Source organism: Pelodiscus sinensis, unplaced genomic scaffold (assembly GCF_049634645.1).
Source record: "Pelodiscus sinensis isolate JC-2024 unplaced genomic scaffold, ASM4963464v1 ctg35, whole genome shotgun sequence".
Taxonomy (NCBI): domain Eukaryota; kingdom Metazoa; phylum Chordata; order Testudines; family Trionychidae; genus Pelodiscus; species Pelodiscus sinensis.
In genome coordinates, this window is record NW_027465908.1 from 7,555,020 (window position 1) to 7,568,400 (window position 13,381).

The 13,381-nt window shown below is 51.3% G+C and overlaps 4 non-coding genes across 4 annotated transcripts; 2 read left to right on the forward strand and 2 right to left on the reverse strand.

Moving 5' to 3' along the window:
* Positions 1 to 604: 604 nt before the first annotated feature.
* Positions 605 to 686, forward strand: TRNAS-GCU (transfer RNA serine (anticodon GCU)). Its single transcript has one exon. It is a non-coding gene; the product is annotated as a tRNA-Ser (tRNA).
* A 3,375-nt stretch (positions 687 to 4,061) lies between these two features.
* TRNAT-UGU (transfer RNA threonine (anticodon UGU)) lies at positions 4,062 to 4,135 on the forward strand. Its single transcript has one exon. It is a non-coding gene; the product is annotated as a tRNA-Thr (tRNA).
* Positions 4,136 to 5,495: 1,360 nt separating this feature from the next.
* TRNAF-GAA (transfer RNA phenylalanine (anticodon GAA)) lies at positions 5,496 to 5,568 on the reverse strand. Its single transcript has one exon. It is a non-coding gene; the product is annotated as a tRNA-Phe (tRNA).
* Positions 5,569 to 7,200: 1,632 nt separating this feature from the next.
* On the reverse strand, positions 7,201 to 7,274 carry TRNAT-AGU (transfer RNA threonine (anticodon AGU)). Its single transcript has one exon. It is a non-coding gene; the product is annotated as a tRNA-Thr (tRNA).
* Between the last annotated feature and the right edge of the window lie 6,107 nt (positions 7,275 to 13,381).

Sequence of the window (13,381 nt, forward strand, 5' to 3'; positions counted from 1 at the left end):
AGCAATGTCCTTTGCCAGCAATGTAAGTCCAGCAATGTACGTGTCCCATTCACATGCCCAAACTTTCTCTGTACCTCACTCCCAGTCGCTGCCCTTGCTCAGGGCAGATAAGAGCTCAGGCGTGATTTTCAGAGCTCACCTCCCACTCTTGGAGGGAGTGGGCATAGGAGGCATCTCACCCTCTCCCCATGAGGAATAGACCCTCTTGTGCAAGAAGGTAGTATGAATGGGCAACAGGGTTTTTTTCATGCAAGAAACCCCTATGGCTAAAATGGCCATCAGAGCTTTCTTGCACAAGAGAACGTGCACACTGCCACGGACATTCTTGCCCAAAAGCACATGGCAGTTTGGACATGCTCTTGCACAAGATGTTTTGCGCAAGAACTCCTGCACAAAACAGTTCTTGTGTAAGAAGCCTGCAGGGAAGGTGTAGCCAGGGGGTGTTTGGGTTTGTTACCAGCACTGAGCTTTGTACAACAGCCCAGGGAACATTGTGAAAAGCCAAAACCTTCCAGCCCTGGGTGTCCCCGGCCAGCCTGCGAGTGGCACAAAGGTTCCCTGCAGTGTTGGCTTTGGGTAGTTTGAAACAAACCTCATCCGCTCAGATGAGGTGGCCGAGTGGTTAAGGTGTTGGACTGCTAATCCATTGTGCTGTGCATGCATGGGTTCAAATCCCATTCTCATTGGGTGTTAGCAGCCTTCTCCCTTGCCTCTCCCAGATCTCTCTTCAGTTCAGTGCCAGCCCCTCCTCCTGTACCCCTGCCTGCCCCAGCTCCTCCCACTGCAGCCTGGGGAAAGGGGAAATCTCCACAGAGACACTCCCAGCTGGGACCCTCAATCCCTTCTGCCCTCAAGGGGAAACCTCACAAAGGAGGCTCCAGGCAGCCAGGCCATGGGGGTCTCTGAGATGGCCCAGCCCTGCAGCCTGTCCCACCTGGCTGTTGCCATGGATCCTCTGTGAGGTCACTGCCTCCCAGCCAATGAGCTGAGGTGCTGCAAAAGTTCCTTGTGATGTCACTGCTGCCTTGCAGGCTCATGTCCTGCCCCTGGCCAGCCCCTTGGCATGTGTGAGCTGCTCTCCCTGCCCCCCTTACTCAGGGCTGGTTCTGGGGCTCACGCAGGGAACATCAGAGGCTGCTCAGGGTGCCACATGCCCCCAAGGGCACCTTTTAAATGTCAGGGCAAGCCAGGATCGATCCCGTCCCTTCAGCAAGACCCCACCCCTTTGCTGAGCCCCTGCCTGCCCCAAACCTTTCCATGGACTCTTGGTTACTAATGGACACTCACCACTAATGACATAATCACACCCCAGCCATTTTGCTAGGGCTGCAGCTGGGGAGAAAAGTTTCATTTAAATCATTAAACGATTAAGCGTTTGAACTGTCTCATGTTAGTTGATCAAACTTCATTTTAAATAAAGGAAAACATTACGGCCGGAACAAAAGATTTCGGTGCCACACCCCTAGAGACTCTAGAACAAAGAAGACACATGAGAAGAACCCAACTTTCTTCCTTTTGCTGAGACATGGATGGATCTAGCTCAGGTTTCATTCAGGGGGTCTGTCTGCATTTGAAGTACCTGTGACAGCCCCTGTGCTCCTCTGCCCCTCATCAGCAATGCCATCTACTTGGGGGAGAAGTTGCCCTGAAACTTTTAGAAGGGACAACCTGGACAAATTAATGCTGCTCAGGCTCCTTCGATAGCTCAGCTGGCAGAGCGGAGGACTGTAGTGTGTGTTTGTTAAGTGTTCCTTAGGTTGCTGGTTTAACTCTGGCTCGAAGGAGCCATTCTTTTCCCTTCAGCGTGGCCTTAGTAGAAAGCAAGCAAGGTGTTTACCTTGGGTCCCTGTCTTCAGAGCCCTGCACTTCAATTGACAAAAGGATTGTGGGGAGGAGCTGCCAATCATATTTCTTAGGCTGTGCAGGTTCTGTCCACACACAAAAGTTCTTTTGGAACAATGGCCGTTATTCCACAACAACAATGCAAGAGTCTGCACCGGAACCAGCAGTTTCCCACCACGTCTCACTTGAGAAGAGGCGACTTGTTCCCCTTCCTCTCACCTCACGTCTCCCTTGTCTCTGTTCCCTCCAAAGGTCTCTGCTGCTCAGGACCCGCCTCCTCAGGGCGCTGCCCCTCTGCCCCTGGGCTGGGAGTGGGGGACTCCACAGTCTCTGCACTTGGGCTGAGAAGTCTCACGGGGACTCGTCTGTTGATGGGTTAGTCAGCCCGATGGGCAGCCGGATCCATTCCGTAGCGCTGCCCGAGAGGGAGCTTTCCCAATCTCCACTGGTATTTCCTGGGCCTTTGTGTAGGGGATTGGGCTTGGCCATCTTCTATTTTGGAAATGCCTCTTCCTTGGAAAGCAGCTCCCAGGAGTTCATGGAACTTCTTTTTCTCAGCGTGGGAAGGGACAAGCAAGGGGCGACGGGACAGGGGTTTATGTGATGATGACAGGGGTGCAGAAAGCAAATAAGAAATTATTTTTTCGCCTACTTAAGAACCAGGATGACAGAATGAAACTGGTAAGTAACCGAGTTAAAAAGGAAGCATTTTTGCGCCCAGTGGAACTCCTTGCCAGAGGATGTTGCAAAGGGAAAATCTACAAGGTGTAAGATCCACGCCCCCAAACCTCACCAGGCAAACTACCCCATGGGCTTTGCCCGCACCATGCTCAGGGCCTGGGGATTTTCTGTCACTTTGCCAGACCAAATAACTAGCCCCCCGTGCTCTGGAGTCTCTGCCTGTCATGGGTCTTCTCATCTTCAGGCTCCGCTTTGTCTCCAGACAGACCCTGCTCTGCTACAGCCACCTCCCTCTGTCTGTCACTCCTGGGCCTTCTGGAGGAAAATGTGCCCCTTCACTCTTACTTTGGATACCTGGGCTTTTAGCACCCAGATCTGCACCTAACACCAGCATTGGCAAATGAGGGGTCTGAACAGCTTCTGTGGAGTAAGAGAGAGACCCACTTGGGAGCATCCTTGCCAACTGTCTCAGAAAGCAGAAGAAGGTAAGCTGGCCATGGTGCTCAGCCAGGGTGCACCACGCTCCACGTGGGCTGGCACAGAGGAGAAGCTGCCTGGCCTCCTGGCTGTGGCGTTCAGCCCAGAGGAGGCTGAACTGCGCTCCAGCTGATTGGGCGGCTTCCCCTCTGCGCCTGCCCACGTGGAGCGTGGTGCACCCTGGCTGAGCGCCATGGCCAGCTGGCTGGGCAGCCGCTTTTCTTCGCTCCAGCCCGGCTGCCCTGCGGTCAGTCCGGAGGGAGCGCCACCTTGTTTCCTCTCCTCTGCCCCAAACTTGTCCCCCGCCCTCCTGGCCCCCTGTTCCTTCTCCCCTGCCCCCCCGACGCCGCTCCAGAAACCTTCCCCCCCTGCAGAAACCAGTTCCTTCTGGCACCCTGTCTCCTACTACAGAAACCTGTCCCCCTGCTCCCCTCTGCAGAAACCTGGCCCCCCCCAGCACCCTGTCCCCTGCTGCAGAAACCTGTCCTGGCACCCTGCCCCCTCTCCCCTGCCCTCACTGGCACCCTGTTCCCTGCTCCAGAACCCACTAGCACCCCTCCCCAGTACTGTGTCCCCTGCTCCCAAATGACTTTTCTATGGGTCAGTGACACCTGACTCAAGGCAGGTTCCCTGCCATTCTCATAAATAAAGACAATGCAGAAACGTTTTGTGTTTAACATAGTATTCTATTTAAAAATGAAGCCTGGCCAACAAACCCACAATTGGGGCCAAGCCCCCATCTGGCCACAACCACTCCTGCCCTCCCCCTTCCCCAGACCCTAGATCTGAGCCTATCAAACACTGGAACCCCCTGCCCTCAGCCCCTCCCATACCCCAACCCAAATTCCTGCACTCTCACATCCGCAAGCCTGTGGCTTGCTTAGAATCCCAACACTGCCCAGCCTGGAGCCCCCTCCCCTTCTCCACCTCCTCCTGCATCCAGATTTCCTCCCAGAGCTTGCACCTCTCACCCCTTCCCACACCCAAATCCCTCATTCCCACCCCAGAGACTATACAGCCTGTCTCAACACGGGGGAGGGGAGGGGACGCTAGCCAAAAAGGGCACCATGGCTTAGCTGGCTAAAGTGCCTGTCTTGTAAGCAGGAGATCCTGGGTTCAAATCCCAGTGGTGCCTTGTTGCCTTTGCTCATGTTTTCCTGTGTGCTTCTGAGACAGAGAAGAGGCCTCCCATGGAGCTGCTGGTTCAGGAAAAGGCTGATTGGGGAGGTGCATTGGGAAGAAGGAAACCACAAGCCTGGAGCAGGTGCAGAGGCTGCTGTGACTGGCACTGGCAAGGCAGGGCTCTGACTGCAATTGCTGGGACAGGAAAGCCAGCACCACATGCCCTTGTCATTCCCTTGGGGTATCACTGCCCAGAGAGCCTGTGAGGGATGCAAATGTAGACACTCAACATTGGAAATGAAGCTGGGATTTAAATATCCTGCACTTCATTTGCATATTCACAGACTGGTGCTATTTGAAAATACTTTATTTTGCAATACAAAACGCTGTTGAGATTCGCTTATTGCGGGAGAAAACCCTTCGTCAGAACTAACCCTTAAACCTCATTTCATAAGGAGTAAGGGGGATTTTGAAAGAAGGGTTTTCTTTCCAAAGAGCTGTGTCTAGACAGCGCCTGGTAGTTCAAAATAGCAGATTTCGAAATAGCAGCCAGACATGATTATGCAAATCTCCACTTCATTTGCAATGTCACTCAGCTGAATTTGCATTGCTCTCTGGAAAGAGGAATGACGTGTAGACAAACCCTCACATAGGGGAGATGCAGAGATCAGAATTTCCCCGCCTCCCTCAGCTTGTCTGGCTCCTTTGCCCCATTTTCTGCCTCCCTCCCTGAGCTGACCCAATGGCCGAAAGGGACAGCAGCTGCTGCTGGGTAAGGAGTGGGGGGGAGAAGACCAGTAACAAGACCCTGGAAGCAAGAAGGACCTTCCCTGGCCACCCACCATTCAGTCTGACAAGTCTGAAGGGGGAATTTGACTGACAGTCTCCTCTGGGCTAGAATCCCAGCTCCCACAGCGATCACTGGAAAGGGGCAGCCCAGTAGGGACTGAAAACCACTGCTCCAGGTGAGGTTTGAATTCACACCCTCAGCATGTCTCCTATGCACACTGCTTTATCAATACTGCGCACTGACCCATGGCACCACTGGAGCAGACATTTCAGAGTTTTCTCCAAAGTCCTTACATTGAGAAAGTGAAGAAGCACAAAGTAGAATTGAGCCAGAGGGGCAAGAAGATCAATTCTCAAGGACTTACACAAACCAACATTTCCCCAGCACATCCCCATCAGCCCACAGCCCTGTTCCATATCTAGGGCCAGCACTGGGTGGGCAGTCGTCAAAGAGGCAGCGACTCACAGGAAGAAGTCGGGGGCGGGGCTAATGAGATGATCTTGATTTGTCAATACCAAGCTGTGACCAAAAACAGCAAGGTAAGGATTGAACACCAGGGAAGTTACTGCCACATGCCAGCACCTGCCAAAGCCTGGGATTGAACCAGGGACCTTTAGATCTTCAGTCTAATGCTCTCCCCACTGAGCTACTTTGGCTGCTGTATATGGCTCTTTCTAGCCTGTAATTCTCTGTCTGGGATGTTTGGCAGCCGGGCTGCACACAGTGGACGTCGTCATGCCCAGCCCAGGAAGGCCAGACTGGCCTGTCCACAGCGCCCCTCCCCCACAGCCCAGAGCCAAGGTTCCCTCTAAGCCAGGCCTGGGCAATACAGGCCAGCGGGCTGGATCCAGCCCATGAAGCCACCCAACATGGCAGCAAGAAGCCTCAGGCAGATTCCCTGCTCGCCCTGCCCCCACGCACAGCTGAGAGAAGGGGCTGCTGGGCCCTTTGTGTCTCTCAGCTGCAGAGGAAAAGGCTTCAGGCCTGGTCCCTGCTCCCAGCTTGTGTGTGGCCAATGGGAGCTGCCTGCTTGAAGCCCTGGCCAGTCCCCACAAGCTCTTATTCACCCAGGCATGTGACCTGTACCCCCTGCGCAGGGAAGGGGCTGCCTGAGAAATGTGCTTGGCTGCTGGGAGTGTCTCCCAGTCAGAGCCTGCCTCTGGCACCCCAGCCCCTCCCTTCCCTCAGCCCACTGGCCCTCCCTGTGATGGAAAAGGGCAGAGACTTGGCAGAGTTCATTAATACAGACAAGGTTGGTTTCCCTGACTGGGAATCAAACCCAGGCCACAGCAGTGAAATTGCTGAATCCTAGCCACTAGAGAGATACCTTCAGGCTTCTCAAAGGGAGGTTCCTCTGTCTCCTCCCCTGGCTGGACCTTGGCGAGTCGAACGTCCCCCAAGTGTCCCCCACAATAGTTGTGAGCAGAAGGCGGAGATGATCCTGCCAGGGTGGGGGCCCACCGCCCTGCTGGGAACACAAACAGGACTTTTCCCTGTGGAAAGAACAAACTCTCTGGTTTCTCTGTGGGGAATGTAGAACTGGGGAGGGGCTGAGGGAAGAGCCTGGGAGGGGGAGGAGGTGGGTGAAAAGGGGAGGAAGGGGGTGGGGGGGCTCGGGGATGGGGCTGGGACTGGCGCCTGCCTCGGATGATCCCACTGCCTCAGGCGCAGGGACCTTGGCAGCCGTGGGGTGCGTCAGGGAGAGAAGCTGGAGGAGCTGGAGGAGCAGGAGCAAGTTTGGGTTCAGGGGGTGGCTGCTGGGCCTCTGAAGCAGGCAACGAGCAGTTGGCAGCAGCTCTCTGTGCTGGGCACGTGCTCCCGGCCTCCTGGAGATATTGAGCCTCCCTCTGTGGCTGGGCTGGGGAGCCAGGCCCCTGCAGGCAGTCCGGGGGCAGCGGGAATTTGGGCATCAGGTCACCCCATTAGGGTGAACAAACATTTTGTTACTAACTCTTTGGCCAACTCAGCTTGCTGCGGGGGAAGGAATTCTCTCTTGTTAACTCTGTGCCCTCAGGAAGGGACCAAACCAAATAGGGGCCAGGCCCCACCTGGGGACTCCAACCTCAATCCTGAGACCAAGGGGTTTACAAGCCAAATAATCAAAGTTTGCTTCACTTCTCCTTCCCACAACCCTGCAGAACCTCAAAGGCCACAGACCCAGCGGCTGGGGGAGCCGTGCACTCCTCTCCCATCAGCCTTTTCCTGAGCCAGCAGCCCCATGGGTGGCCAGGGGAGGCCTCTTCTGTGTCCCAGAAGGAGCAAGGAAAATGTGAGCAAAGGCAGCAATAAGGCACCACTGGGAGTTGAACCCAGGATCTCCTGTTTACTTAACAGGTGCTTTAGCCAGCTAAGCCATGGTGCCCTCTGGAGACTACTTGGTAAAACTGTTCTATTCTATGGTCCCAGACAACACCTTTGACTCCCAAAGTGCAGCCAATCCCCATTTCCCTCCCGCCCTGGCAATGGCTGGCTCCCTGGGCACAGAAGGCTACAGCTCAGTGGGCAGAGGCTCTAACATGCACATCTCCCCCAGCCATTGGGACTGTAGAGTTGGCCTTGAGATTTAGTGTTGCTGGGGGAAGGAGAAATGCAGCAAACACTGATCGTTGGAGTTGTGGAAATCATTTCATATTTAGCTAGAAGCCGTCTTGTATAACAGAAACCATTTCAGCTTCTGGCTTCTGCACGTAGACCAGAGTGAACTTTCTGTCACGCGGTGTGAGAGGCCTACAGGATGGGCTACTGGAATGTGTTAATTGAGCTGGTTGAGAGAGACGCTTCACTCCCTTGCACCTGCCCTCTATCTTGCTGAGAACGGTTTCACTTTTTTAAGTTTCATTGATGATTTCTGTAATTGGATGCCCTGACGTCAGACTGTTTGGTTAAGGGTATAAAGATACTAGGATTGATTGTATTAGCAGCCTTACTGGGTCCAGCTCTGCCACTCTCTGTGGTGTTGTGGTCATTGTGTTTTCTTAACACACAGCAAGTCCTTAGTTCAAAGGCAGATAGAAACACGGGCTCTTGAGGTGTCGTTTCTGATGGGACAGGCATGTTCTACTTTGAGCTGGGGCTCTTAGGGCTTGGGTAGCTTTCCTTCTTCTTGCTGGTCTCCTTCTTGGACCCCAGTTTATATAGTGAAAATTGAGTCCTGCTTAGCAATATCTTAATCAATTATTTTAGCATAATTTTACTAACCAGTCATAAGATACTATTGTGATTTACCGAACCTATCGTACTCCACCACCTTAGTTGATTTACATCTAGCAAAATTAATTATACAGCAGACAGAAACAGATCCAAACCAGACAGCGACCGCACAGACAAACAATAGGAAAGGGAGGACAAGAATCATAGAATGCCCATTGCACAACCACAACTATTGATAAGCAGTTTCTTGCCAGTCAAAATGGTGTTTAATTAAGTTTTCTCTACCCATCTTGAGATCTGTTTCTTATCTGGTAACAGTGGGTGCCATTAGGACAGGATCCCCTTCTCACAGACTAGTCTGACACTATTTCAGTGTCATTTAACTGGAATATGAGCATGTGACTCTAGGCTTTACAGCTAATTGCTGCTGCTCTTCAGTCTGGCTGCAGAAGAAGGCTTTAGTTTAGACCTGCTGAATAGCGACAGGCCTTCCAATAGGGTTACAGCAGAACCATATTGTTACAGATGACCTTTCCAGGCCAAAGATAGAAGGAAACCCTCAGGGGTGTTTCTAGACCAAGGTTCATTCAAGTGGTTTGTTTTGTGGACCTGCCCCGACTGCACCCCTAGAGACTCTGGAACAAAGAAGACACACGAGAAGAACCCAACTTTCTTCCTTTTGCTGTGACATGGATGGATCTAGCTCAGGTTTCACTCAGGGGGTCTGTCTGAATGTGAAGTACCTGTGACAGCCCCTGTGCTCCTCTGCCCCTCATCAGCAATGTCATCTATTTGGGGGAGCAGTTGCCCTGAGACTTGCAGAAGGGACAACCTGGACAAAGAAGTACTATTCAGGCACCCTTTGATAGCTCAGCTGGGAGAGTGTAGGACTATAGCATGTGCTTAGCAAGCAATCCTTAGGTCACTGGTTCAACTCCTGTTTGAAGGAGTAATTCTTTTCCCTCCAGCCTGGCCTTAGCAGAAAGCAACCAAGGTGGTTGCCTTGGGTCCATGTCTTCAGAACCCTACACTGCAATTGACAAAACAATGGTGGGGATGAGCTACCAATCACATTTCTTGGGCTGTGCAGGTTCTGTCCACACACAAAAGTTCTTTTGGAACAATGGCCGTTATTCCACAACAACAATGCAAGAGTCTACACAGCAATTCCGTTATTTTGAAATAATTCTGAAGTAACAGATAGCTTATTCCGACTTCTGCAAACCTCATTCTACGAAGAATAACACCTGTTCCAAATTAGCTATTTCAAAATAAGGTCTGCGTAGCTGCGCCACTGCTGCTAGTTTGAACTAGCCTCTTCCTGGGGACATTCTAACTTATTCTTCTGAGACCGCTCGTCTACACGAGTGACAGATGGCAGAACAAGGAGCAATGGTCTCAAGTTGTGGTGGGAGAGGTCCAGGTTGGATATTAGAAAAAACTATTTCACTAGAAGGGTAGTTAAGCACTGGAATGGGTTACCTAGGGAAGTAGTGGAGTCTCCATCCCTAGAGGTGTTTAAGTCTTGGCTTGACAAAGCCCTGGCCAGGTTGATTTAGATGGAATTGGTCCTGCCTAGAGCAGGGGGCTGGACTTGATGACTTTCTGAGGTCTCTTCCAGTTTTATGATTCTATCGTAAGGGGATGGGTTGATGAGATAATATGATCTCGGTAACTAATTGACCATTCATTTTCAGTGGGAAATAGGTCAATGGAGGGATGATAGGAGTTACTATAGAGAATTTCTGGGTGTTTGGCTGGTGAGTCTTGCCCACATGCTCAGGATTTAGCTGATCTCCATATTTGGGGTCGGGAAGGAATTTTCCTCCAGGGTAGATTTGCAGAGACCCTGGAGGTTTTTTGCCTTCCTCTGTAGCATGGGGTGCAGATCACAGCTGGAGGATTCTCTGCGTTTTGAGGCCTTTAAAGTATTTGAAGGCTTCAATATCTGAGATATAGGTGAGAGGATTATTCTAAGAGGGGTGGGTGAGATTCTGTGGCCTGAAATGTGCAGGGGGTCAGACTAGATGATCATAATGATCCCTTCTGACCTTAAAGTCTATGAGTCTATGAGTACACTGGGGATCCTGCCTCGGACTATTCTGAGGTTTCCCTGCAGTGTAGACGTGCTAGTTCAAAATAAGTTATTTTGGAATCACTATTCGATACCAGCTTATTCCAAAATAAATGTGCCGTGTAGTCGTAGCCAGAGGGGTGAAGCAGCAGGATGGAAGCCAGAAGTGCAGCGGCCAGACGGAAAACTGAGTATCCCAGGTACCCAGATGTGTTGTACTATGTTGGTCCCATGGTGTAAGGGGCAGCACTCAGGACTTTGAATCCTGCAATCTGAGTTGAAATCTCAGTGGGACCTACTGTGGTGGGCTTGTTATTGTGAGGTTTTTCACACTGCACGGTTATGTCTATGCTGCAGGCTTTTTGCACAAGAATGGCCTCTACCTACGGTACATCGATGACATCTTTATGATCTGGACACATGGCCAAGAAACACTGGAGATATTCCACAGAGATTTCAACAACCTACACCCCACCATCAACCTCAGCCTGGACCATTCTACACGAGAGATCCACTTCCTGGACACCACCGTACAAATCAACAATGGAAAATTAGACACCACTCTCTACAGAAAACCCACTGACTCATACAGTTACCTACATGCATCCAGCTCCCATCCAGAACACACCACACGATCCATCGTCTATAGCCAAGCCCTTCGATACAACCGCATCTGCTCTAACCCCACTGACAGAGACCAGAAGCTTCAGGATCTCTACCAAGCATTTATAAATCTCAACTACCCACCCAGAGAAACAAAAAAGCAAATTGAAAGAGCCAGACGAATACCTAGAAACCATCTACTTCAAGACAGACCCAAGAAAACCAACAATAGAACACCACTTGTCATCACCTACAACCCCCAACTTAAACCTGTCCAACACATTATCAATAAACTACAGCCTATATTGGAACAGGATACCATACTCAAAGAGGCTCTGGGAGACAGACCCATAGTCTCCTATAGACAACCACCTAACCTCAAGATGATTCTTACCAACCACCACAGGACATACCACACTAATACCAACCCTGGTACCTTCCCTTGCAACAAACCCCGTTGCCAGCTTTGTCCACATATTCATTCTGCTGATACCATTATTGGACCTAACCAAGTGAGTTATAAGATCAAGAACACATATTCCTGCGCATCCAGAAATATAATCTATGCTATCATGTGCCGAAAGTGTCCGTCTGCTATGTACATTGGACAAACATCTCAGACACTTCGCCAAAGGATTAATGCCCACAAAACAGATATCAGACAAGATCACAAAGAGAAAACAGTTTCTTGCCACTTTAACCAGAAAGGACACTCTCTAAATGACTTAGCCACCTGCATTCTGCTACAAAGACCTTTTACATCTGCACTTGAAAGGGAATCCTCTGAACTGTCATTCATGTTAAAATTCGACACTTACCAACAAGGACTTAACAAGTCTTTGAACTTTCTCACCCATTACCAAGACAGTTTCCCCAATTATCACCTGTAATACCATTAACTCACAAACATCCCACTCTCCCTACCTTTAATATCAGCAATTCACAGACACTTACCTTCCTTCCTCCCCCTTCCCACCCCCCCGCATCCCCCTTCTGTTCTGCAATGTGATTTGTCCTTTTCATATTTGTTCATTTTTTTTAAATTGTATCCTTTGGTATATATGGTTGTGACTACTTTCTTCCACTATTTGATCTGAGGAAGTGGGTCTGGCCCACGAAAGCTCATCATCTAATAAACCATCTTGTTAGTCTTTAAAGTGCTACATTGTCCTGCATATTGCTGAGAGCAGCTGGTGCTGGCTGGTGGTGCCGTGGGACGTCCCTGTCCCTGGGGGAGCTCTGCAATGTGACCCTGCCTCCCGAGGCAGCAAGTGCAGAATCCCCCTCGGTGAGCACAAGAGGCTCCGACCGGCCTGGTCTGAATCCAGCTGAAGGGCCCAAATTCCCCAGTGCTGGAGTGTCAGAGCCCCTGTCAACCGGCCCCATGTTTGTCCCCTCCCCCACCAGGCAGGGCAGGGCCCACGCTTCTACTAGGAGTCCCAGCAGGGAGTTACAGGCCCGTTGCTTGCACCCAGAGCACTGGGACGACCATGGAGCAGGAATCACTGGCCAGTGTGTGGTACCCAGGGGCTCACAGTGGGAGTCAGAGCCCTGCCTGGCCTGTGCCAGTCACCTCTGCACCCGCTCCAGGCTTGTGGTTTCCTTCTTCCCAATGCTCCTCCCCAATCAGCCTTTTCCCGAACCAGCAGTTCCATGGGGGGACAGGGGAGGCCAGAAAGACATAAGAAAATGTAAACAAAATCCACAGCAAGGGACCACTGAGAGTTGAACCCAGGATCTCCTGTTTACAAAACAGGCTTTAGCCAGCTAAGCCATGGTGCCCTCTACAGGGAATTTGGTGAAACTGTTCTACTCTATGGTCCCAGACAACACCTTTGACTCCCAAAGTGCAGCCAGTCCCCATTTCCCTCCAGCCCTGGCAGTGTCTGGCTCCCTGGGCACAGAAGGCTACAGCTCAGTGGGCAGAGGCTCTAACATGCACATCTCCCCCAGCCACTGGGGCTGTAGAATTTACCTTGAGATTTAGCATTGCTGGGGGGAGGGAAAAGTGTAGCAAACATTGATCATCTGTATGTAAGCCCTTGGCTCTCAGGGTTTGGGGTGGGGGCCCAGCCTCCTTTCGGTTGGCCCCTTCCTGAGGGCCCAGAATTAAGAGAGAATTCCTTTGCCCTGTAGTCTCCTGAGTTGGCCAAAGAGTAAGTAACAAAATTTTTGTTCACATACAAGTACAGGAGATCAGCCTACCACCGTAGTGGTGGCCAAGTGGTTAAGGAGTTTGATTAGAAACCCTTTGTAACCTCCCCCAGACACCCCCAACAAGTCTGTCTCCTGTGTCCCTCTCCACCTCAGTCCCAGTGTGTGCATGATTTCATATCTGAGGAAACTCTTTTTCCCTGCCAATCCTTCCCGAGCAAGCTCTACCCTTCTGTGCCAATATTCCAGTCGTGTATTATCCCACCAAGTCACTGTGATACCAACTTCTTCCTGCTTGTTACCCATAGTCCTGTGTGTCTATACCAGCATCTAAGACACAGATTAGATTTTGCTTCCCAGTGGTCCCACGTCCCTCCTTTATCTCTGCGGTTACAGCCCCTGCTCTCTCCCATTTCTGGCCCATCTCCCAAGTGTCCATGTGATTCACTTACCTCTGGGCTTTGGGCACCTGCCCCCATCAAACCTAG